Source organism: Microtus ochrogaster, chromosome 10 (genome assembly GCF_000317375.1).
Source record: "Microtus ochrogaster isolate Prairie Vole_2 chromosome 10, MicOch1.0, whole genome shotgun sequence".
Classification (NCBI taxonomy): Eukaryota; Metazoa; Chordata; class Mammalia; order Rodentia; family Cricetidae; genus Microtus; species Microtus ochrogaster.
The window spans coordinates 15,718,291-15,743,134 of record NC_022016.1 but is presented as its reverse complement, the minus strand read 5'-3'; the positions used below and the strand labels follow the sequence as shown (position 1 = coordinate 15,743,134).

General features: G+C 36.5%; 1 long non-coding RNA gene across 1 annotated transcript in view; it reads left to right on the top strand.

The window, feature by feature from the left end:
* Positions 1 to 24,844, top strand: part of LOC113456646 — a 793,133-nt gene that overhangs the window by 592,715 nt on the left and 175,574 nt on the right. The window lies entirely within an intron of this gene.

Here is a 24,844-nt window from a genome sequence, read left to right as displayed (position 1 = left end):
GAACTTGGAAACAACCTAGATGTCCTTCAATGGAAGAATGACTGGTTGTTTCTGTCCGTAACTGTCTCAAGCGCCACTACTTTACCTCCCTAATAGAACAGCTTGGGGTTCTTTCGTCGCTCTATCCGTGATGTGTTTTACATTTATTGGACATACATATAGTTTTGGATTGTCAGGAAGATTCAGGATTAATTAAGATAATTTTGATGAACAGAAATAATATTAGAATATTTTACATTATTCAGAGTTACATAGGAAAGTAATAGTTTTCTCAGTCATGAAGACAACTAATTTTAGATGTCAGAGCATATTCAAATCAATCTGTCCCTGAAGATAAACACACAAGGTTGTTATCCCAGGTGTTGTTTATTGCTGAGTCGAGGTTAAACTAGAAACAACTTTAGTAGACATAACTTTCTCAGTAATTGACATTTTGCTCATTGTCTCAGCCTCGGTTTATGTCATAGGCTCAAGGTTCATCCAACTGTTTACTTTCTGTCTGAGAATTCTCACAAATGTATAGCTATGTTCATGACCAAATGTCTGGTCAATGTGACATCCCTAGCTTAAGAGAAACTCCGTGACTTATCATGTTTTATGAGAACGGGTCAGGCACTGAAACTGTAGCATGTAATTGTACAGAATTTGCCTGTGAGAGGAGCAGCAGTGTAGAGAGAGGCAGCTGTGTAGAGCTATGAAAGAGCTAAGCAGAGAGGGAGAGGAGAGAGAGAGAGAGAGAGAGAGAGAGAGAGAGAGAGAGAGAGAGAGAGAGAGAGTTGAGTGAAGGATGCAGTTGAATGGGCAGAGAAAGAAATGTGAGAGATGAAGAAGCATGAGAGAAGTTTGAGAGAGTGAGTGAGTGATGTAGAAATATGTACACTTGTGTGTGCCTAGGCATGTGTGTGAGAGAGAGGGGGAGGGAGAGAGAGAGCTGTGTGAAAGAGGTGCTGTGCCTAGACACTGTGTAAAGTGCTGTATGGTAATGAGATGTTTAGCTGTGACTGTGTGGAGATTTGGAACTTGTGGAAGCAAGGAAGATGAAGCAGTGCAGAAAAGAGATGCAAGAGAGAAATTTATGTAAAATAAATTTCCACATGTGGAGCCATGTGGAAAGAGTTGTAACTGTGTATAGAGATATATGGCCATGTAGGAGAGAGATGTATGTATAGAAAGAGAGATGTGGCTGTATGTAAGGAATGTAGTTGTATGGAGCAGAGAGATTTTCAGAGAGTATGTTTAAGATGAAGTAAAAGACAGAACTACCATCAGAAAGCATGTGTTTTCTTTTTTCTTTTTTTTATTAAAATTAAAAAAAATTTCCGTCTCCTCCCCGCCTCCCTTTTCCCTCCCCCTCCCCCCACTCCCCTAGCCCCACTCCCCTCCCCCTCCCTCTCCAGTCCAAAGAGCAGTCAGGGTTCCCTGCCCTGTGGGAAGTCCAAGGTCCTCCCCCCTCCATCCAGGTCTAGGAAGGTGAGCATTCAAACAGGCTAGGCTCCCACAAAGCCAGTACATGCAGTAGGGTCAAAACTCAGTGCCATTGTCCTTGGCTTCTCAGCAGCCCTCATTGTCCACCATATTCAGAGAGTCCGGTTTTATCCCATGCTTATTCAGTCACAGTCCAGCTGGCCTTGGTGAGCTCCCAATAGATCAGCCCCACCATCTCAGTGGGTGGGTGCCCCCCATGGTCTTAACTTCCTTGCTTATGTTCTCCCTCCTTCTGCTCCTCATTTGGACCTTGGGAGCTCAGTCCGGTTCTCCAATGTGGGTCTCTGTCTTTCTTATTTCTCCCCTCAGATAGGAAAAGTCTAGCTGTCAGTAGATAATGACTTTTCCTCGGCCCTTGCCTCATTGATGCATTCTTTTGCATACCCTGGCTATTGTCTGGAGGCAGTCCATCTCCCCCTAGTTAGCCATACTTGTATTTTGCTGTTTACCAGCCTATTACAGGTCTTTTTCGTGTTAACAAAAGAATAGACCTTGCACATAAAGCCTTAGTCCTGTCTGTGAGTGGCAAGCTAAGAAATTCATGGAGTAAGCCTGGTTTTACTCTAATGAATAAATAAGTGAACCTCTTACTACATGTCTCATTGCCCTAAAGCCTGGAGTTATACCTCAGATCTCCTACTTTTCATTACAGATCTAAACATATCATCTAATAAGGCCTGACAGTCAATAACAGTAATTTTCATAATAAACTATTAGTGAGTTATATGTCCAATGGTGCCACAACAAATACTTTTTACTTAAGCAGAATTAAACAATGCTATATTAAAGATAAATGTTCATGTTCTTCTCATGTTTTCCTTGTATCTGTGTATATATATATGTTTTGGGTTCATGTGAGTTTGCGAATCACATTTAAATAGTAGCTTTGTGGACACAGGTATCACTGCAGATGCTATGCAGTATTTACCTATATTCATTGCCACTTACAATGAAAGAAGAAAAAATATTGAAAACATTGTCATCTTTTCAGCTTCAACTTTGCAGTTGTATTACTTATGATCTTTTCTCCATTTTCCTATTGCTTTGGAGGACACTTTTTATTAAAAAGCATTTATTCTACACCTTAGGGCTGCTTAGAAAAGGATTGGATTCCAAGCGTCCAGTCTGGGACTCTGGGAACTATAGAAGGTCCTTTTAGCATCCTTTTAAACCTCCATTTTGCTACAACTTTAGCCTAAAGGATGAAGCTGCCCTGATCATCCAAATTGATGATTTCATTTCCAATGTTTTGAATAAAAGTCTAGTCTATGTATTAGGGTCATGTTTTAGTCAATCTTCTATTGCTATAAAGAGATGCCATAACCACATTTAATTAGGGCTTACTTACATTCAGAGGTTTAACCCATCACCATTACAGTCATGGAGGGAAGCATGGAGGTACAGAGGCAGACATTGGCTGGAGGAGTAGCTGAGAGTTCTGCATCTGGAGTCACAGCAGGCAGAGAGAGGGAGAGACACTGGTCATGACTTGAGCATTTGAAATCCTAAAGCCGACCCTAGGGACACACTTATTCAACAAGGCTATATGTCATAATCCTTTCAAATGGAGCCACTGTCTATGAGCCTATCAGGAACATTGGATAGAGTATCTCTGATGGCAATTAGGGAAGTCACCAATCCGGTCACCAGTTCAGGCACCCTCTCCAACACTGCTACGAGTCTTAGTTGCGGTCATCTTTGTGGGTTTTTAGAGGACATTTTTATTTAAACCATAACAGGGTATGAAATAAAGCAATGAGCCATGCCCTATGGAAAATATCTCAAAATGAAAGCTTGAAAGTATTTTGTGTCTGGGTCATTTAAAGCACTTATTACCAGAGAAAGGAATGTATCCAACTGTAGCACATCCAGCTAAATTGAGAGAATAATCTAGAACCCAAAAATGCTTGTTTGATACCAAAACTCAAGCAAAATCACACTTGGTAGAATAATGCTTCCAGCTGCACCCAGACCAAGCACAATGTGGGGAGAAGCTAACCCAAAGCAGAAAATTATTATAAAAAGAATATTAGGTCAAAACTAGAAAATTTGTTGTCCTGGATGCATGAAGACTCTCTCACCTCTGAGATCTTTCTTATAGGATCCCACAATAATGGGTTCTGAACAGATAAATCATAATTTCAGAAAGACTGAATATGGCATTTGGATATTTGTGTAAATTCCAGAAATGCACAAAACCCTAAAGTAAAAGAAAAACATGATTATTTATTTTTTTAAAAATTAGTGTGAGCTCACCAAGGCCAGCTGGACTGTGACTGAAAAAGCATGGGATAAAACCAGACTCTTTGAACATGGCGAACAATGAGGGCTGATGAGAAGCCAAGGACAATGGCACAGGGTTTTGATCCTACTTAATGTGCTGGCTTTGTGGGATCCTAGCCAGTTTGGATGTTCACCTTCCTAGATATGTACGGAGGGGGGAGGACCTAGGACTTACCACAGGGCAGGGAACCCTGACTGCTCTTTGGACTGGAGAGGGAGGGGGAGAGGAGTGGGGGGAGGGGGAGAAGGGTGGGAGGAGGAGGAGAAGGGTGGGAGGAGGGGGAGGGAAATGGGAGGCTGGGAGGAGGTAGAAACTTTTTTTTTTCCTTTTCTCAATAAAAAAAAAAAATTAGTGTGGCATGTTCCCTAGCACACATGACTGTCAAAAGCAGCTTGTAGGAGTCTGTTCTCTCCTTCTGCTTTGTGGGTCCTGGGGAAGAAACTCAGATTTGCACACTTGACACATCTTTTCCCCACTGAGCTATCTCATCCATCTCAGGAACTTTCCTGAAACATTACTTTTATGCAATTAAGATTAAGAAAAGAAAAATTATTCATTTGTGTTGTATTCAACTAAATAAGGGTATAAACCTTTCCAATTAATTGTCAAATAAATTGCAACATCCATTCATTTCACAAGTCGTGGATTGCAAAATGCTTATTTTAGATTACAGACAACATGTTGCAAAGTGATAATATGAATGTATTTTGGAATATGTGCATCTATTTGCAGAACAAGATTACTATGACAACTGGCGGCTGTGTGCATCAAAAAGCCTTGTTAGGTTTAGGAAGCCAGAGCATTTATGGCACAGCTTAGCACTTTGGCAACGCTTTCTCAATTACAGGATTCACAGAGATCTGCTTCACCATACGTTTGGATTGAGAAGTTCTTCAGCAAGGGTAGGTCGTCTGATTCATAGAATCACATACTTGAAGCATGTGAAGCAAAACAATCCATTTTAAGGGCATTGTATCATAATAAAAGAGATGTGAATTAAATAATAAACCTTGTAATTTGTGTAAGGATCATCAGGCTTTACAAAAATGAAGCCAGTTAAAAACAGTAACATCATGAGGACTTCATTTTCATTTACCTTTATTTGAGATCTTCGCATCTATCTTCCCCATTTTAAATTAATTTAATGTATATGTGTTGATATGTAGAATATAATTGTGTTATGAATGATGGCATATAGCTATAACCCCAGTGCTCAGGATTATGAAATAGTACTATTAAAAGTTCAAAATCAGCTTGGCATAAATAGCAAAACTGTAAAGTCAGGAGTGAAGAAAGGGAGGAAGTAAAGAAGCAAGGAAAGAAAGAAGGAAAGAAATAAGAAATCTTGGCTGCACTATTCCGCAATTTTGACATTTGTTGCTGTTTGCTTTGTCATTCTGACTGGAGTAAGATGAAATATTACAGTCATTTGAACTTGCATATTCCTAATTGGTAAGCATATTGAACACTTTTTGAGAATTTCTTAGCCATTTTTATTTCTTCTTTTGAGAACTTTCTGTTCAGATCCAGAGCCCATCTTTTTTAATTGGATTATTTCATTTACTCTGATTCTTTGGTTCTTTATATACTCTGGATGTGAATCTCCTGGTAGATGCAGAGCTGCCACAGATTATCTCCTACTCTACATTATTTTTTAACTCAGATCATTGTTTTCTTAGAAAGCTTCTTGTTTTATGAGGTTCTACTTGCCAATAGTTGGCCTTAACTCTGAAGCAAATGCAGTGGTATTCAGAAAGTAAGGATACTGGCTATGTTTACATTTGTTGGTTTGCTAGAGGTTTCAGCTCTTCAGACTATAATTTGAGGCCTTTGATACACTTCCATAGTTTTGTCGAAGGCAAAGATATAGATATATGATTTTATTCTTCTGCATGTAGACATCCAGTTTTCCCAGAACTACTATTGAAGATCCCATCTCTTTTCCAGTATTCATTATTTTCACTTCTTTGTCAAATAAATATCAGATGGCTGTCATATGTGTACATGTTTGGATCTTCTAATTTTTCCCATTGGCTTATAGATCTGCTTTTATTTGGGAAGAGGGAGTTTTACTTCATTTTACAGTTCCACATCACGTTTTACTAAGTGAAGTCAGAATAGAAACTAAAACAGGACAGGAAACTAGAGGCAGGATCTAAAACAGAGGCTAGAGATGAGTGTTACATACTGGATTGCTCCACATAGCATGCTCTGTCTGCTTTCTTATATCATCCAGGACCACCATCCAGGCATGACACCACACTCAAAGGACTAGGCTCAATGATATCAATTGCTAAGTAAGAAATTGTCCTAAAGTCTCATCTTACTGGAGAATTTTCTTAATTGAGGTTCCATCCTCTTAGATGGCTTAGCTAGAGTTGAGTTTACATAAAAACTAGCTGACAATTTGACTTACAAAGTTTATCAACTGTAGAAGTTTTCTGGGTAGAGTATTTGGGGTCACTTGAGTTTACTATCATATCATCTGCAAACAATGATACTTTGACCTCTTTCTTTCCAATTTGTATCCCCTTGTATCCAACTTGTATTCCTTCAGTTGTCTAGCTAAAACTGCAAATACTATATTGAATATGTATGGAGAAATAGACAAACTTGACTTTTCCTGATTTTAGTGGAATTGATTGAGTTTCTCACCATTTAATTTGATGTTGGCCATCAGCTTGCTGTATATTGCTTTTATTATATTTAGGTATGGCCCCTGTATCCCTGTTCTTTCTAAGTTTTTAATCATGAAGGACTACTGGATTTTGTCAAGGGAGATTTCAGCATCTAATAAATGATCATGCTTTTTTTTTCTTTCAGTTTATGGTGGTAATTATTTATTTCAGAAAAATGGGAATAAAATTACCACTGACAGATTTTTATATATTAAGCCATTCATGCATCTCTGGGATGATGCCTACTTGGCCATGATGAATATCATTTTTATATATTCTTAGATTTGGTTTCCCAGTGTTTTATTGAGTATTTTTGCATCAATGCTCTAGAGTGAAATTGCTCTGTAATTTTCTTTGTTGAGTCTTTGTGTGGATTGGGTTCAAAATAAGAAAAATTTTCACCAATCCCAAATCTGACAGAAGACTGAGTTTCCAAAATATATAAAGAACTCAAGAAAGTAGATATTCATCAACCAAATACTCCAATTAAAAATATGGGCTTCAGATCTAAACAGAGAAATCTCAACAGAAGAATTTCAAATGACTGAGAAATGCTTAACATTATTAGCCATCAGGGACATGCAAATCAAAATGACTCTGAGAGTCCATCTTAGACCTTTCAGAATGGCTAAGATTAAAAACAGAAGCAACAGTTAATACTGGAGAATGCTTGGAGCAAAGGAAACACTCTTCCATTGCTGGTGCATGTGCAAATGTGTACAGCCACTTTGGAAGTTTGTGTAGTTTTATTTCAGAAAAATGGGAATAAAATTACCATGAGACACAGCTATAGTGCTCTTGGAAATATACCTAAAGAATGCTCCTTTATACCACAAGGACACTTGTTCATCTATATTCATAGCAGTTTTATCTGTAATAACCAGCACCTGGACAAAATTTAGATATCCCTCAACCAAGGAATAGATAAATAAAATATGGTACATTGACACAATGCAGTATTACTCAAAAGTTAAAAACAAGGACACCAGAAAATTTGAAGGTAAATGGAGAGAACTAGAAAAAAACATCCTCAGTGTGGTAACCAGGAATGAGAAAGTCAAATATGGTATGTACTCACTGACAAATGGATATTTGTTGTAAAATGAAAGATAACCACACTACAATCAACAACCTCATAGAAGCAAGGTGACAAGCAGTGTTCATGGGGACATGGCTCAGATTTACTTATAAAAGTAAATAGAAGAAATTTTGTGAGTGAATCAAGGCCAAGTGGGGATGGGAACAAGAGTGATCAGGTAGGGGGGCAGACAGGAAGAATACTGAAAGAGACTATTCAAAAGGCAGAATATTTCAGTGTCAGGTAAAAAAGTGACAAGGGAATCTCTCAGTTATCTACAGTGATGGCCTCAGTATGACATGAATTCTAATGGTATTAGCAATAAAAGCGCAGAATCAGCTACCAGTGGGTGGAAGCTGAAGAACTAGGGAAGCAGAGTGGCCAGCTACTAGAGTTCTTACCTCTATATAGGCTCAGACCAAAGGGCGGTCACGTCATCAGACTGCCTCCTCAGATAGCTGCCTCAGCCGCACTGAGCTCCTGTCCTCTCCCACCTTATATTCCTTTCTCCACCCAGTCATATCACTCCTATCTCCAAGTCCCTAGTGCTGGGATTAAAGGCATGTGATTCCATGTGCGATGATCACCTTTGTGCGAGTTCTGTTTCTGTATTAGACTGGATCAATTTTGTGTGGCCTTGAACTAATACATCTGCTGCCTTTGTCTTCCAAGTCCTGAAATTAAAAGTGTGTGCCACCATTACCTGGCCTCTAGTGACTTTGCTTTGCACTCTGATTTTCAGGCAAGCTTTATTTGTTCTTTTTTTTTTGTTGTTGTTGTTGTTGTTGTTTTTTGTTGTTGTTATTTGGTTTGGGTTGTAGCTTTTTCAGACAGGGTTGTAGCTTTGGAACCTGTCCTGGAACTAACTCTTGTAGACCAGGCTGACCTCGAACTCACAGTGATATGCCTGCTTCTGCCACCTGAGTGCTGGAATTAAAGGTGTGTGCCATCACTATTCAGCTTGCAAGCTTTATTTGCTAAAACAGAAACAAAATATCACTACACGCCAGTTTAGAGTCCTGGCTGTAAGAGATATGTAACCTGATCTGACCATTTCCTATGATCAGATTGGTACCTAGCTCAATTGTCACCTGAGAGGCTTTATCTAGCAAATGATGGAAACACATGCAGATCCACAGCCAAGCATTAGGCAGAGTTCAGGGACTCTTGCAGAAGAGAGGGATGAAGAATTGTAGGAGCCAGAGGGGTCAAGGACAAACAAGAAAACTCACCCAATTGACTAGCTTGCACTCACACGGACTCACCAACAATCAAAGAGCATGCATGAAACTGCCTAGGCACTCTGCACATATGTTATAGTTGTGTAGCTTGGTCTCCTTGTGGGACTCCTAACAGTGGGAACAGGGCTGTCTCTGTCTCTTTTATAAGCCTTTGAGAACCTACACCTCATACTGAGTCACTATGAGTAGCCTTATTACATGGGTAGGAGCTTGGTCTTACTGCAATTTGATACAACATGTTTTGTCAATACTCATGGGAAACCTTCTCTTTCCTAATCAGAAACAGAGGAGGAATGGTTTAGGGGTAGGGTGAAAAAATGGGGCAAGAAAGACTGGAAGAAAAGAAGGAAGGAAAATTGTGACAAGAAATTAAATAAAAATAATTAATTAATGCATATTTTTTAAAAGAACTACCTTGCACAGTAGTTGAAGGCTACATTCAGTAAGTCACACTCAAGCAATAGATCTGAGCTTCACCTAAGTATCAGAGTGCATGCAGAAGGCCTGAGGATGATAGGATGATTTGCCGTGCAGGGCTACACCACAGAGAATGCATGACTGACTAGATCTGACGGCTGGATAAAGACTATGTGATAAGCTCTGGCAGATGGGGTGGGCTGGCAAACCAAAGGTTGTGCTTTTTGGCAAAAGCCTAAAGACTGTGAATGACCCGCAAGGTTTCTTAAGCTGGACTAGAACACTGAATGTCAAACCCAGGTTCTTTTTTTTTTTTGTTTACATTTTTTTCTTTTCTTTATTTTTTTTGTTTATTTTTTTTAGTTGTTGAAAAAAAATTCTGCCTCCTCCCCATTTCCCATTTCCCTCCCCCTCCTCCCACACATTGCCCCCTCCCCCCCACTTTCTGAACATGGTGGACAATGAAGGCTGATGAGAAGCCAAGGACAATGGTTTCTATCCTAATACATGAACCGGCTTTGTGGGAGCCTAGCCTGTTTGGATGCTCACCCTCCTGGACCTGGATAGAAGTGGGAGGACCTTGGACTTCCCGCAGGGCAGGGAATGCGGACTGCTCTTCATTCTCAAGAGGGAGGGCAAACCCAGGTTCTTTCAGAAGACTTGGGTAATTTCAGAAGACACTTTGACTCATTTCCTAAGACATTGTTTTCTTCTACCTAATTATATTAATATGATGTTTTCTGTGCAATTAAATTAAGTACTATAATTTGTGTTAGAACACACAGGTGGTAATAACTTTATTTTGCATTTTAAATTAGATCAGAAATCTAATTATATTTCTGTGATCAGTCATTAGAGGGGGGATCTATTACATGCTTTAATTTGTCATCTCAATTGCTTTTCATGTTGTATAAGAAAGTATATCTTTGAACACGGTTTTGCCTACCTTTTACCTCCCAACTATTCCTCCCATTATAACTGTTCTTTCAAATAACTATCACCAACAAAACATATTTCATTCAGGATTTAGCCTCCAAATACTTTACATGCAATAGATTTCCCTTAATGTTTGTTGAACTAGTCATCAATACTTTCCTTGAAAGATTCAATCTTTCCAACTAGTAAATGTCCAAATATTTTCCCTTGAGTGACTAATATTCTAAGACAAAAGGTATGCATGAAAGTGTTTTTATTCTAAAGTTCAATTATTTATTGAAGACCATGATTTCAGTCATCCATCTGGAACCACCTTCCTTCAAAAATTTGTTAAAATCTCAAAGACAAAGAGCAACAGCCCTAGTACTTGCACATGTTCTCCAGGACTTTGCAGAAGTTAAAGAAATTTCTTTGATCACATATAAGCAAATATACAAGAAATCTATTTTATTTCAGATATGAAGGAGGTAGGTTTCCATGCTAAAACAGGAAGAGCTTATGATGTTACCCGGCATTCCATTGACATAAGCAAGTTAAGGACAAAGGTCTCTCCAGAAGGACTTCTGTGCATACTGAGAACATCATGTGCTCGAAGAAGTCAGATGGCTAAAAGAATGAGTGAAGGAAAAGCATTAGAAAAAAAAAAGAACTCTAAATCGTTGCTCTAGTTCATTTGTAGCAATGTCCTGCTCTTTTCCAAACAAGTGCCTTTGAGAGAATGTGTAGAAAAGAGCCAGATGGCAGGAACCATTCATGCCCTGTGAGTTGAGTATACAATCAGTGGGGAAAGTCAAAATGTGAACATATCAGCTTAATATATTTCTACTGCTCTTCACAAAAGAGATGTTCAAGATGTGTTTGACTTTTATCAAATTCTTTCTTTTGAATATCCTATGTACAAGTTTTGAGAGAATAATGGGTATTTATCTGGCAATCATTGTATCTGAAAGGAGAGATTATATGTCTGCTTATGCAATTTATTGAAATTCACCAACTCTGCATACACAGCGTGTGTGTATGTGTGTATGTGTGTGTGCACGCTTGATATAGACAAGACACTGTTTCTTCTTCGTTTTAAAGGTGATAATGATACAGCTAGCAGAGGGTTGAGGAAGTCACGAGACAAAAACATGTGTAAGTCTTAAAAGAAAATTTTATTCATAATGTTCTATTCCCACATCACAATATGCTCATATTTAGATACCTAATAATCATGACTTAATGTGAAGGTAAGCAACATTGCTCTCTGCATCGTTTTCTATTATTTGTTGCAAAATACATATTTAGGAAGTACTAGCTTATCTTTCTTTAAGCCACTGATGGGTCTTTTCCTCTACCCCAAAGGCACATCTCTTCTTCCCACAATTATTAATAAATTCAAACATTAATCCTGATTTTTCTGGTTATAGCAGAACATTCTGGTTCTGACAAGGGGTCCAGACACATGAGAATTCAAATGGACAATGACTTGGACATGAAGTGACATGGCACTATAGCTGAGTAGTGACTTGGAGATACCAAAGTGTTTTAGGAATTTGGTTGGTCAGTGACTAAGGGACACTAATCTTACAACTCTCGATTTTACTGTGTTTCCAGACTTCACAATGTACTCGTTTTCAATGTGTGGTCATTATCTAAAGGGACTTGTCATGTTTCCTCTAAATTTTATTCATATAGAAAGACTCTAGCAATTGTAGGCTGTTGGTTTAATTAATTAAATTAGTTTCAATAGAGAGCCTTAATTTTTATTCTTTTACTCTAAGATTACTGTGTCTACCCATGCAACTAAATGTAAATTATAGTGTAAAATATGAATAAAATACTCATTCATCTAAATTACCTATACACTTTATATAAATCGCTCTTGTGGTTTCTTCCATTGTGATTATTTTCATCTCAAAACATAAATTGATTCCAGTTCACCCGGGGCTTTTTTTTGAGGCTTTTAAGTTGCAAAGTGCTTTGGTTTGGACCTCACTTTCAAAGCATTTCACAAATTACATAGATTTATGGAAACAAACTACCATTTTTCCACATTCATACAGCTTCCTAACTGAGTTATTGAGACAAAACAAATCAGCAATACTTCCCTTAATATTCATTTCCTCAGGCAATTTTATTTAGGGCAGATTGAAGAAAAATTATTTTTATGGAGTAGGAATTTTATTTCTGTGCCACACATATTGAAGAATCAACTACAGAAAAAAAAAATCTGGGCTGACACTGTTTTATACTAAGCTTGTACACCAATAGGGCTGAACAACCTCTAAGGAATCATGTCCTTCATTCATCCACACTGCTGAGGCTTCAGGGAAAAGTGTCTGGTACTATCTATGACAGCATGATGTACTTGTCTCAGAAAGAATACTCTTATCTTCACCTTCCCTGTCCTTACCCTCAGACCCCTTGTTCTTTAACCCAGCTCCCTGGTGGTCACTTCTATTGAAAGACTGACATTTCTTTTTTCTTTTATTTCTTGTTTTAAAAATTTAAAATTAGCCAAAAAGGTATTAAGTATCATTTTGCCAGCTTCACACGAAGTGTATTTTAGCAAATACTCCCCAACTCGTGTCTGCCTGCTGCCTGAACCTTGACCCCACACACAGCTTCTTTTCTTTTTTTTTTTCCTTGTCTCCTCTCTGCTCTGCCTTGGAATCTCTCTTTGCCCTCTCCTCATCTCTAGTATTTTAGGCTTTACTCACAGTTACACACAAACACACACACACACACACACACACACACACACACACACACACACACAAATATCATCATATGAAAGAAAGCAAACAGTTTTTATCTTATTGGATTTAGGTTACCTTCCTCAATATTATTCTTTCCTAATCCATCAATTTTCCTGTATTTTTCACAAATTTATTTTTCTTCAACTTAATAAAACTACAGCTTGAAGTTCACCACATTTTCATTATCATTATCCATACCTCTAGTATGGTTCTATCCTATTATTGCTAAGACTAGGGAAACAATGAATATGGATATACAAGTGTCTCTGCAATAAGATATGGAGTCCTTTGGGTACGTGTCCAAAAGTGGTGTGTCTGGATTACATGATGCTTTAAGGAACTTCCACAGTGATTTCTACAACAGCAGTGCTAGTTCACAGTACCACTAACTGGGAGGAACAATTCCTATATTCTTAAAATTATGATCATTTATTGTCACATTTCTTAGTGATAGTCACTTTGGTTAGAGTGTGATAATGTCTTCAAATCATTTCAGTTTGTATTTTCCTGATGATCAGATGCAGTGATGCCTTTGACAGAAGTTGTTCACCATTGATGAGGCTTCTTCTAAGAACTCTTCTCACACAGTTAGCCCAGTGACTGATTGGCAGTTTCATTTCTTTAGTTGTAATATGACAAAATAACTTTGTATAGGTGCAAAAATATTGTAAACAGAAATATGATTATATTCATTTGAATTTGTATCAATATGCAAGAATCTATTCCGATGTAAATTGTTTATAAATAATAGCTCACAAGTACTCTCACTATTACTCACTATTATTACTTGTGTGAGTAAGCTCAAACTAATCTACCTTATATCCAATCCAATCTTTTTCTTTTTTTTTCTTTCAAAAGAGATCCCCAAGCCTACTTAATTTATACCCCAACACTCTACAACTTATAAGCAACCCCTGATAGATATCTTTACCCTGAGGACAAATTTTGTTGGGAAAGGAGACGTCATCTTCTAGAATTACTTCCAGCTGTCTTTGGGGTGATGCTATTTCTTTGTTATCATGTAAAAACTAAACTAATAAAGTTTCAAGATTACTGTCTTGTATAATTGCACATAGTCTCTAAGTAGTCGGTAGGGTTTTTTCTGACGTTCTTATTTGAAACTCTGGCTGGAACATTGTAAGAAGTAGGACCTTTCCTTGTAATCTCCTTTACTTGTTGCCAAGTAATAGAAAACTCCTTTTTTAAACCTTCATTACTGACATGATGCTTTTATGAAATTCTGAGGGCTTCAGCATGTTTCCAATCAATAATCGATCAATTTCTGGATTGCCTTTTGTTAGGGGACCTGGCAGACCCTTAGGGGATCAGGTGTGTGTTATGTATATGAGACAAAGTCTATTCCTGACTATATCTTGAACCTGAATGAATAATGAATTAAATTCTGTATTATCTCGTATAAATTCAGCAGTGTCTATATGCAACACAACTTTTTCTGCATACTGCAAGTCAGTAATATACTGAAAGGTTCTTTAAAATCTTTTCTTACCTTGAGAATAGCATACAAGTCTGACTTTTGGGCAGAATTATAAGGGCTTTGTTCAACTTTACTTTAATCTTCTTATTTGCAACCTGCCTTTTCTGATTTATTTGCATGAGTATAGAATTTGTGTGCTCTAGTTATTGGTATGTCACGTACAATGTGGGGAAGGATATCCTTATAAGGTTAATTCTATTGCTTTTGATCTCTCCTAAAAAATCAGTATAAATTCTTTGCCAGGATTCATTGTCTTCCCACATTTCTTTTAAAATTTCATCACTAGTAAAAGGTACTACAATCTCTGTTAACTCTATTTCTACTAATTGAAAAAGACTAAATCTTCCTTTCATGATTAATTCAGAGACCTTTTCCATATAAGGTCTTAATATTTTACTCAGTTTATGTGGTAAAAAGATCCAATCTAAAATAATATCCTTCCTATGCATTAAAATTCTGTAGGTGAAATTTTGGAGGGTTACATGACTAGAATGCACTTAAGATTTATATCCGCCCAATCCACATGTGCTTCCTGTATTTTCTCCTTAATCAAAATCAATTCTTTCACTGCTTTAACTTTTAATTCCCTGACTATTTAAGTTTTTATCAGTATCTATTGTTTTTTAAGTGAATTATTAATTCAGGAGTTATCCCTGAAGCAGGTCATAGATTGAAAACGTCTCCTAGTAATCTTCGAAAGTCATTGAGTCTGCACTACATCTCTCCTAACTTGCGCTTTTTGTGTTCTAATTTTCTGTAAACCTATTTTATAACCTACGTAATTGATAAATGTCCCACTTTGTATTTTTAGGAGCAAGTTGTAATCCCCAACAAGGTGAAACTTTCTTTACTTCTTCAAAAATTCTTTATAAAATATCTACTTTTTATTCAGATAGCAATATATCATCCATGTAATGGTAAGCTACAGATTTATGAAATTGTTTATGTATTATTTCCAATAACTTACCAAATATTGGCACAGGATAGGACTATTTAACATTATTTGGGAAAGGATCCTCCATTGATATCTCCTAGTAGGTTGAGAATTATTATAAGTAGACACTGTGAAGGCAATTTTTCTCAGTCTTTTTCTTGTAAAATATGTGTGTTTCTGTGTGTAGGTCAATGTATGTAGTCATACACGTCATAGTATAATTGTTGAGGTCAGAGGACAACCTGCATAATTCAGTTTTCTTTCTCTACTGTGTGAAACAAAATCAGGTTATAAGCAAAGTTATAACTTTTTTGAAATTTCCTTAACCATCTGAACCATCTCACTGACCCCTCATTGTTTAGTGGGTATTGTGTTGACCTAAAAATTTTCTTGAATGTTAATAGTCATTTCAATAATCTTAGGTCTAATAGTCCATGTCTTTTTTATATGTTCTCTTTGAACTTTCTCAGCATTATGCATGTCACCCACTCCTTCATTTAAATTTATTACTATAGACTTATTTTGTTTGTATTACTATGAATAAAACTGTGCTATTGTTTAAAATTTAATTTCTTCTTTTTCGTTATTATTGTTGTTGATGTCATTTGTATGTGTATTGTGTTGTGTTGTGTTTGGAGGCACACGTCTGTGGGCTCAGATGACAACTTTGTAAAAGTAGTTTTTTTCTAGCTTTCCTTGGGTTCCGGGACAGAACTCAGGTCATCAAACTTGTGAATAAAGTACTTAATCAACAGATGTATCTTAAATGAAAGAAAATTACTTTCTTGATTATTATTTCATCAAGTTAATTATTAAAATATAGGAATCACATTGACTTTTTAGTTTGTTTTTTTTTAATTATTTTTTTTTCTTTTTCCTTCCTTTTCTTGTTCCTTTCTTTCACTTCTTCTTCTTGCCCTTCCTTTTTCCCCTTCCCCCCCATCCACTCTTCAGAGAGGGTAAGGCTTCCCATGGGGAGTCAACAAAGTCTGACACATGACTTAGAGTCAGAATCAAGGCCTTCCCCTTATATTTAGGCTGAACATAGTATCCCTCCAAAAAGAACGGGCTCCAGAAAGCCAGTTCAAGCAATAAGGATAAATCCTGGTCTCATTGCCAGTATCACTATAGACTGTCCAAGCCACACAGCTGTCACACACATTCAAAGGGCCTATTTTGATCCTATGCAGGTTCTCCTGCTATCAGTCTGTAGTCAGTGAGCTCCCAATAACACAGGTCAGCTGTTTCTGTGGCTATCTATTCTGTGGGAATCCCCATTATGGTTTTGACCCATTTGCTCATATTATTGTTCCTCAGTTTCTTCGACTGGCGTGCCCTGAAGCTTGGCTCACTGCTTAGTTGTGGGTCTCTGATCTGCTTCCATCAGTTGCTAGATTAACTTTCAATGATGACAGTTAAGATAGTCATCAACCTGACTACAGGGGGAAGTGTGTTCAGGCACCCTCTCCACTAGTGCTTAGGGGTTTTACCTGGGGTCATCCTCGTGGATTCCTGGAAATTTCCCTGGTGCCAGGTTTCATGCTAGCCAATAATGGCTCCCCAATCAAGATAATTCTTTCCTTGCTCTTCCTCTCTGTCCATCTCCTATCTCAAACATCCTATTCCTTCATGCTCTCTTCTTCTCTCCCCTTTTCCCCTCCACTTCTGCACCTTCTCTCCGCCCCCTCATGCTCCCAATTTTCTCAGGAGATTTTGACTATTTCCCCCCTCCAGGGAGATCCATGCTCTATTAGGTTTCTTCTTGTTACTTAATTTTCTTTGGGGTCAAGGCCTATGTGTTGGTTATCTTTGCTTTATTTCTAATATCCATTTTTGGATGAGGACTTAGAATATTTTTCGGGGTATGGGTTACCTCACTCAGGATACTTTTTCTAGTTTCATCCATTTGCATGCAAAATTCCAGATGGTATTGTTTAATGTACCACATTTTATTTATCTATTATTTGGTTGAGAGGCATGTGGGTTGTTTCCAAATTCTTCCTATTATGAATAATACTGCTATGATCATAGTTGAGGAAAAATGTTTGTGGTATGAGTGCCAAAATGTGCCAAAGAGTGGTATTTCTAGGTCTTGAGGTAGTTTGATTCCCAATTATCTGAGAAACTGCCATAATGACTTCCAAAGTGACTTTATAGTTTGCACTCCCACCAGCAATGGAGAAGTGTTCCCCTTACTTTACATCCTCTCCAGCATTGGTGTTTTTGATCTTATCCCTTCTGACTGGTGAAAGAGGTAGCTCAGAGTCATTTGCATTTGCATTTTTCTGATGGCTCAGGATGTTGAGCATTTCATTAAGTGTTTGTCAACTATTTGAGATATGTACCTCATTTTTAATTGGATTATTTGGTGTTTTAATATCTAGTTTCTTAACGACTTTAAATATTGTGTTCAGTTCTCTGTCTAATGTGGGGTTGGTGAAGATGTTTTCCCATTCTATAGGCTGTCATTTTATCTTAGTGACCATGCCCTTAGCCTTATATAAGCTTCTCAGTTTCAGGAGGTTCCATTTATCAACTGTTGCTCTCAGTATCTGACATTTTATGTTGATTTGTGTTTTCTACAACTTTATTTATTTTATGACATTTTAAAGATTTTTGGGTTTTTTTATTTCCAATGTATAAAATCATACTTTAAACAGGGATGACTTAAAAAATACTCATTTTTAATGGGAACAGTTAACAATTTTGTTCACTGTCATTTATAAAATAAAGAAAATCAAGTAATTTTTCTGTTTCAATTTATATTTTTTTATTTTTGAGATTATACTATAACTATAGCATTCCTCTTTTCTCTTTCCTCCTTCTATATGCTCTCATATATTCCACCCTATCATCCTTCAAATTCATGATCATTCTTATCACTAATTGTTACTGTCTGCTTATGTATATATGTCTATGTGTAGTTCTTAGAATATTTCTAAGAACTCAAATACCAAGAATCAAAAACTAAAATACTATTTAAAATTAGGCCAGGGGCCTGAATAGAGAATTCTCAACCTAAGGAAAAGAAAATTGGCTAAGAAATATCTCAAAAAATGTTCATCAACATTAGAAACATGCAAATAAAAACAACTATTAGATTTCAACTTACCTCTAGCCTTAGGCTGGTTAATGCATGGTCAATTGTTCTCAGTATTTTGACTCATAGTAGCTTTCTGTAACTGTTTCCATGTGATGCAGAAAGAAGCCTCTATGATGATGGCTCGAACCTATGGATATCTGTGGGTATAAGGGTGTATATTAACAATGTAGTTAGAGATTATAGAGGTCTATAAAAGTAGCAGTAGCGCGTTCTCTACTAGATTCCATTACCTCACCGGCCATGAGCAGTTGGTTTGGTTCATAGTACTAAGCATGATTTCCTTCTTACTGAGTGGGCCTTTATTCCAATCAACCAGCTGTTGGTTGTTGCCAAGATATACATATAATATATTACATATATTATATTACAGTTGGTTATCTCTTTCCATGCTGGTCATTGTTGTGGTATGGGTCACAGCAATAGAGGAATATTGATTGTTTCTCTCTCAGCAGATTCCATATTACCTTCTAGTTGAATGAAAGTTAGTTTTCAGAGAAGATACTTCTCTGTCAGATCCGGCTTGAATCTTCTGAGTCCTCTGGCCTAAGAATGTGGTATCTTCAGCAATATGTACTTACTTTCAACCTCTGGGGTCAACCAAGGCAACCAAGGAACACAGCAATAGCCTACAACAGACTAACAATACAAAGGGAGGTTTCTAATACCTGCCTGGAACTGAGGATTTTGTTAAATATTCTATGACTCTTGGAGTAGACATTGTCACGACAAGCAGTATAAGTTCATCCAAATTCATGTCTGTGTATGTAAAAGGAACACAGCACAGCAAGACCTCTGGGACACATTAAAAGCAGCCCTAAGAAGAAAACTTTGATCATATTATATATATTAAGAAAATGAATAAATGATTTAGGGATACCACTCAAAAATATGGACAAAGAATAAACCAAACCGAAATCTAGTATACATAAAAAATTTTGAAAAACACAGCTGAAATTAATGAAATAAAACAAAAAAAAAATACAGAGAAGCAAAGAATCTAAAAGCTGACATTTTGAGAAGCTATATAAGAACTACCTCCCATTGGCCAACTAATCAAAAGATAAAAAGAGGTGGATGACCCAAGATTAACAGAACCAACAATAAACAGAGAAATATTACAACTGATACCTAAAAATTTAATAAAATTTTAATATTAAAATAGAATTTCTTTTTTCAATTATCTCATTCTAAATTAACAGACTATTTTATCCAATTCATTTGGATTCTTAATTTAATTACTTGGGATAGCCTTTGGAAATAAAATTCTATTTGTGTCAAATTGTTGACAAGATTTTATTTATATGTTATGTAATTCATTCACATTTCTACATGCAAATAACATTTCTTCAAAATATACGTACATTACTATGAAAAAAATAAGAATTGTCTTATAAGGGAGAAAGCCTATGATTTATTAAATATAAGAACATTCTTATGCACATTATAATATTCTTTGCAAATTCCTAGATACTGAATAATATTCATTGAGTTAATGTGAATTTAGTACTTATGAGAAATAAAATTCTAAATTTGCTAATATTTTATATATTCTTATTTTGGACATGGAAATATGTCTGTGTTACTATCATATAACATTTTCAAAAAAGAATGTTGTCTTTTTACGTTGAGGTCTTTGATTTATTTGGACTTGAGTTTTGTGCATGGTGATAGATATGGATCTATTTTCATTCTTGTACATGTTGATTTCCAGTTATGCCAGCAACATTTGTTAATTATGCTTTCTGTTTTCCATTTGATATTATTTGCTTTTTTCAAAAATCAAGTGTTCAAAGTTGTGTGGATTAATATCCAGGTCTTCAATTCGGTTACATTGGTTCTCTTGTCTGTTTTTAAGACAATACCAGGCTGTTTTCAGTACTGTAGCTCTGTAGCAGAGTTTGAAGTCAGGGATTGTGATTCCTCCAGAAGTTCTTTTATTGTACAGGACTGTTTTGGCTATCCTGGGATTTTTGCTTTTCCAAATGAAGTTGATCTCCAAAATATTCAAATAACTCAAGAAATTGGTCATCAAAAGAAAAAATAGTCCAATTAAAAAAATGGAATACAGACCTAAACAGAGAACTCTCAACAGAGGAATCTAAAATGGCTGAAAAATGCTTAAGGAAATGTTCAACATCTTTAGTCATCAGAGAAATACAAATCAAAACAACTCTGAGATTCCATCTAACACCTGTAAGAATGGCCAAGATCAAGAACATTGATGACAACTTATACTGGAGAGGTTGTGGGGTAGAGGGAACACTCCTGTATTGCTAGTGGAAATGTAAGCTGGTGCAACCCCTTTGAATGTTACTGTGGTGATTTCTCAGAAAATTAGGGAACACCTTCCTCAAGACCCTGCAATACTACTTTTGGGTATATATCCAAAGAATGCTCAATCATGCCACAAGGATATGTGCTCAACTACATTCATAGCAGCATTGTTTGCATAGCCAGAACCTGAAAAAAACCATTTTAATTTTCCTTCACCCAAGGACCGGTTCCGGAAATTTTGTTTTTTTTCCCCGGCGGAAAAAAATAACAACATCTTGAATTTTGCAGGCAAATGGATGGATCTAGAAAACAATTTGAGTGAGGTAACCCACCCAGACACAGAAAGACAATTATCATGTGTAGTCAATCATAAGTGATTTTAAAACATAAAGCAAAGAAAACCAGCTCTCAAATAGCAATCCCAAAGAACCTAGACAACAATGAGGATCCTAAGAGAGACATGCATAGATCTAATCTACATGGGAACTAGAAAAAGACAAGATTTCCTGAGTATATTGGGAGTATGGGGACCTTGGGAGAGGGTAGAAGGTGAAAAGAGAGACAGTGAGGGGAGCAGAGACAAATGTAGATCTCATTAAAAAAATGGAATGTTGTTAAAAAGGAAACTTATTTTAAAGACATCTTTAAAATGTTAGACCACATTTTTATATTTAATAATAAAAATTATATAACTGTAGATAGGCACAGTAGTACATGTGTTTAGTACCAGAGTTCAGGAGGCAGAGGTAAGCAAGTTTTATTTGTTTGATGCCAATCTGGATTCCATAGCAGATTGCTAGCCCACTAAGGCTACTTAGTAATACTCCATCTCAAAGCAAACAAAAAATTTAATTATATTTCTGAAAAAAAAATAGTTTAATACAAATGTATGATATGATTATATTATGAAATCCTACAAACTGGTTATAGATTTAAATCAGTTTTCTTAAGTATCTTAAGCCCTTCAAGTTAATAAATAGATGAAAATGTGATTGAAAAACTAAAGTAAATTAATAGTTTTCACATTTAATAACTGCGAAGATTAACTGTAATGATGTTTACCTATTTATTTTTAGTGTGTGTGTGTGTGTGTGTGTGTGTGTGTGTGTGTGCATGCATGTGCGTGTGTGTATGTGTGTGTGTGCCATATTTAAATAAGAGTATGGCAGAAAGAGACAGTTTTATAGAGGAGGCATAGCACAAAACATTGCCAGTTTGTGACTGCACATTAATGGAGGCACACAAGCTGCTTGCTTCAGAGGTAGCTCTTCACTAGTAAATGTGTCAGAATGTACAGCTTTAAGTGAGTGTGGCTCAGGAATATCACAGACTGTGCTGACTTATTGTGGTAAAACGGCTACATACTTCATGGATATCCAGAGAAAAAGAACCAAAAGGATGTGTCTAGGTGCGTGTATACAGAGAAGATAGAAGGAAATTTAATCCTCGGTTAAATAAATTAGATTCTAGAAATATGGAGATCAAAATGTGTAGTTTAATTGATTTGTTCTTCAGGCATGGAAATTAAAGAAGAGCTACTGATATAGGGCAACAATCTCTACAGAGAGAACTCCTCTGGTTCAAAGGACATCTGTCTTGATGACCATACTGATTGGCTGAGGTTCGTTTACATAACTGAGATTATATTTGCTTCAGGAATTTGTTCATTTAAATGTCAATGTCTTCTGCCAACACTCTCACAGAAATACCTTTAGAATAACAAAGCCCAGCATTCTTGGCATAAGGACCTATCAGCATTGACCCACTCCACACTGGCACATTTATAGCTATCACAATCATGACCCTTGTTCCATTTTAATTTTACAGAAACAAACCAGGTAAATAGAATGATAGACATGAGTCATGTTGTGACTTCCATTGTCTATTTCTTGATGGTGATACTAATATCTGTAAAGTATGAATTTTTTATTGCATTTCATCTCCATACTTGCTGATAGGGTGGGAAACTGTGTAAGGGCCTTTCATCGTCTCCTCTTATTATATACTTTACATCACTACTGTGGAAGCTAGCATGAGGGTTCTTACCGTCACCAAGTATGTCAGTCCAATGTAAGCATTCACGGAATACCCATAAATATGTACTTTTCAGGAAAACAACAGGTAGATGTCTTTTGCACTTCATAAAATCCTTCCTCCTTTTGTAAATTTTGAACAATTTTTTAAGATAATTTAATTTTTATTGAAATAAAATTGACATTCATTAATTTGCACATGTTTGAAGAATATTTTGCTAACTTTGGACATTAAGACATACAAGATAGTAAACACATCTATTAACCCTCAAATGCTAACTCATAGTCCTTGGAATGGCCTCGGTACCCCTCACTTCAACCACTGATCTGCCTTCTGCAGTCATATACTATACCTCTCTAAAGGATTATCACAAATGAGTCTCCAAAGCAGGACCTCTTTCATCTAAACTATCTTCCTTCCCCTTTTTCTTAGGGTATTGCTATACTGTTAATTAATTTTGTGGCTGAATACTAATTTGTTATTTGGTTATATCTTTTGTACATTCATATACTGGATATCTTTGCTATTTTAAAATTTCTAGGAAAATCTGAATGCAAGCTCTTCTCTTTTCTTAAACTAGCACTTGCTCCCACTTCTCTTGGGTGATTTTGAACATTTTTTATAGATCTCCTGCTACCCATAATTTCTCATGCTGGTGAAAGGCCCTTGATAATATTTCAAGCAGTTCATTTTCAGTGTTATTCATGAATTTCAGCCTATTTATGAAAGTCTTTATCCTAAGTACTCCTCTTTTCTAGTTAGACAAATATATTGCCAAAATGATGGTAGGATTATCTCTGGAAGAAAAAGATAAGAACATCTAGTTACTTTCACAAATGAACACATATATCCATGCATTTTTATCGTAGAATTCTTTTTCAATAGAAACCTACTTATTCCTACTCATTGGATTATGGAATCTATCATTAACTTGCCTTATAGGAAATGAGAAATAAATTGCATTATAATGAATGAAGTCAGCTTTATATTTACCATCTATCATTTCCCAATCTTATTATTGAATAATACATATTCTCATAAGCTGTATATGGACCTCCAGTAGAAATACCACAATCTCCCAGTCTTTGTCAAAAGTACCACTACTTGTAGCCAATACCATGTCACTAAGTGCTGTGTCATGCTTCTACCTTGTTTTGGTGGTTAGATGCAATCCTTAGGCTCTTGACATCCTTGTCAGCACTGACCTGGTAAATTATAAGCCACTGTTGAGCTCTAACATCTTGCCATATCTTCTTTATTAATGTACCTTCACAAAGGGAGAAACCTTTGAGAAACCTCTCACTCCTGCTAGGTACTGGACATTTTGTTAGTCTATGAGTCTTGGTGAAAAAATTTTCATCTCAATCAGTATAACTTAATCCAAGCTGTGTGTTGTGTTTGTGTGTGTGTTTGTTTGCGTGCGTGTGCATGTGCACACATGTGCATGCACAGGTGCATGGGTATAAAGAAACACAACACAACAAATCCTCTGGTACACAAAAGCAGTCCTAAGAAGAATTTTTATAACTCTAAGTTCACAGGAGAGACCTTAACCTCTCTGAGGAGTGAATGGGAGGTAGGGTTCAGGGAAGGGGGGACATGTTGTAAGGAGGGGTGGGCTGCTTCCCGCCACCCGGCTAGCTTTACCTGAAATAATTACATGGAAACTGTATTCTTTTAAACACGGCTTGGCCCATTAGTTTTAACCTCTTATTGGCTAGCTCTTACATATTGATCTAACCCATTTCTAATATTCTGTGTAGCACCACGAGCTGGCTTACCAGGAAAGATCTTAACCTGCGTCTGTGTAGGGTGGGAGAATCATGGTAACTCCTGACTCGGCTCCTTTCTCCCAGCATTCTGTACAGTCTACTCTGCCTATCTAATTTTCTGTACTATTAAAGGCCAAGCAGTTTCTTTATTAACCAATGAAATTAACTCCTCCAACATTTCCTCTTTTTCTGTTTAAACAAAAAAAGAAAGGCTTTAACTTTAATATAGTAAGATTATATACAAAAAAAGTTATCAAACAAGAATTACAGTTACAGTATTTATATCTATTTTATCCTTTAATCATAACTAAAGAAAACTATAACTATAACCATTCTTCAACTCCATCAAAGACTCTAGTAAGATATAATATT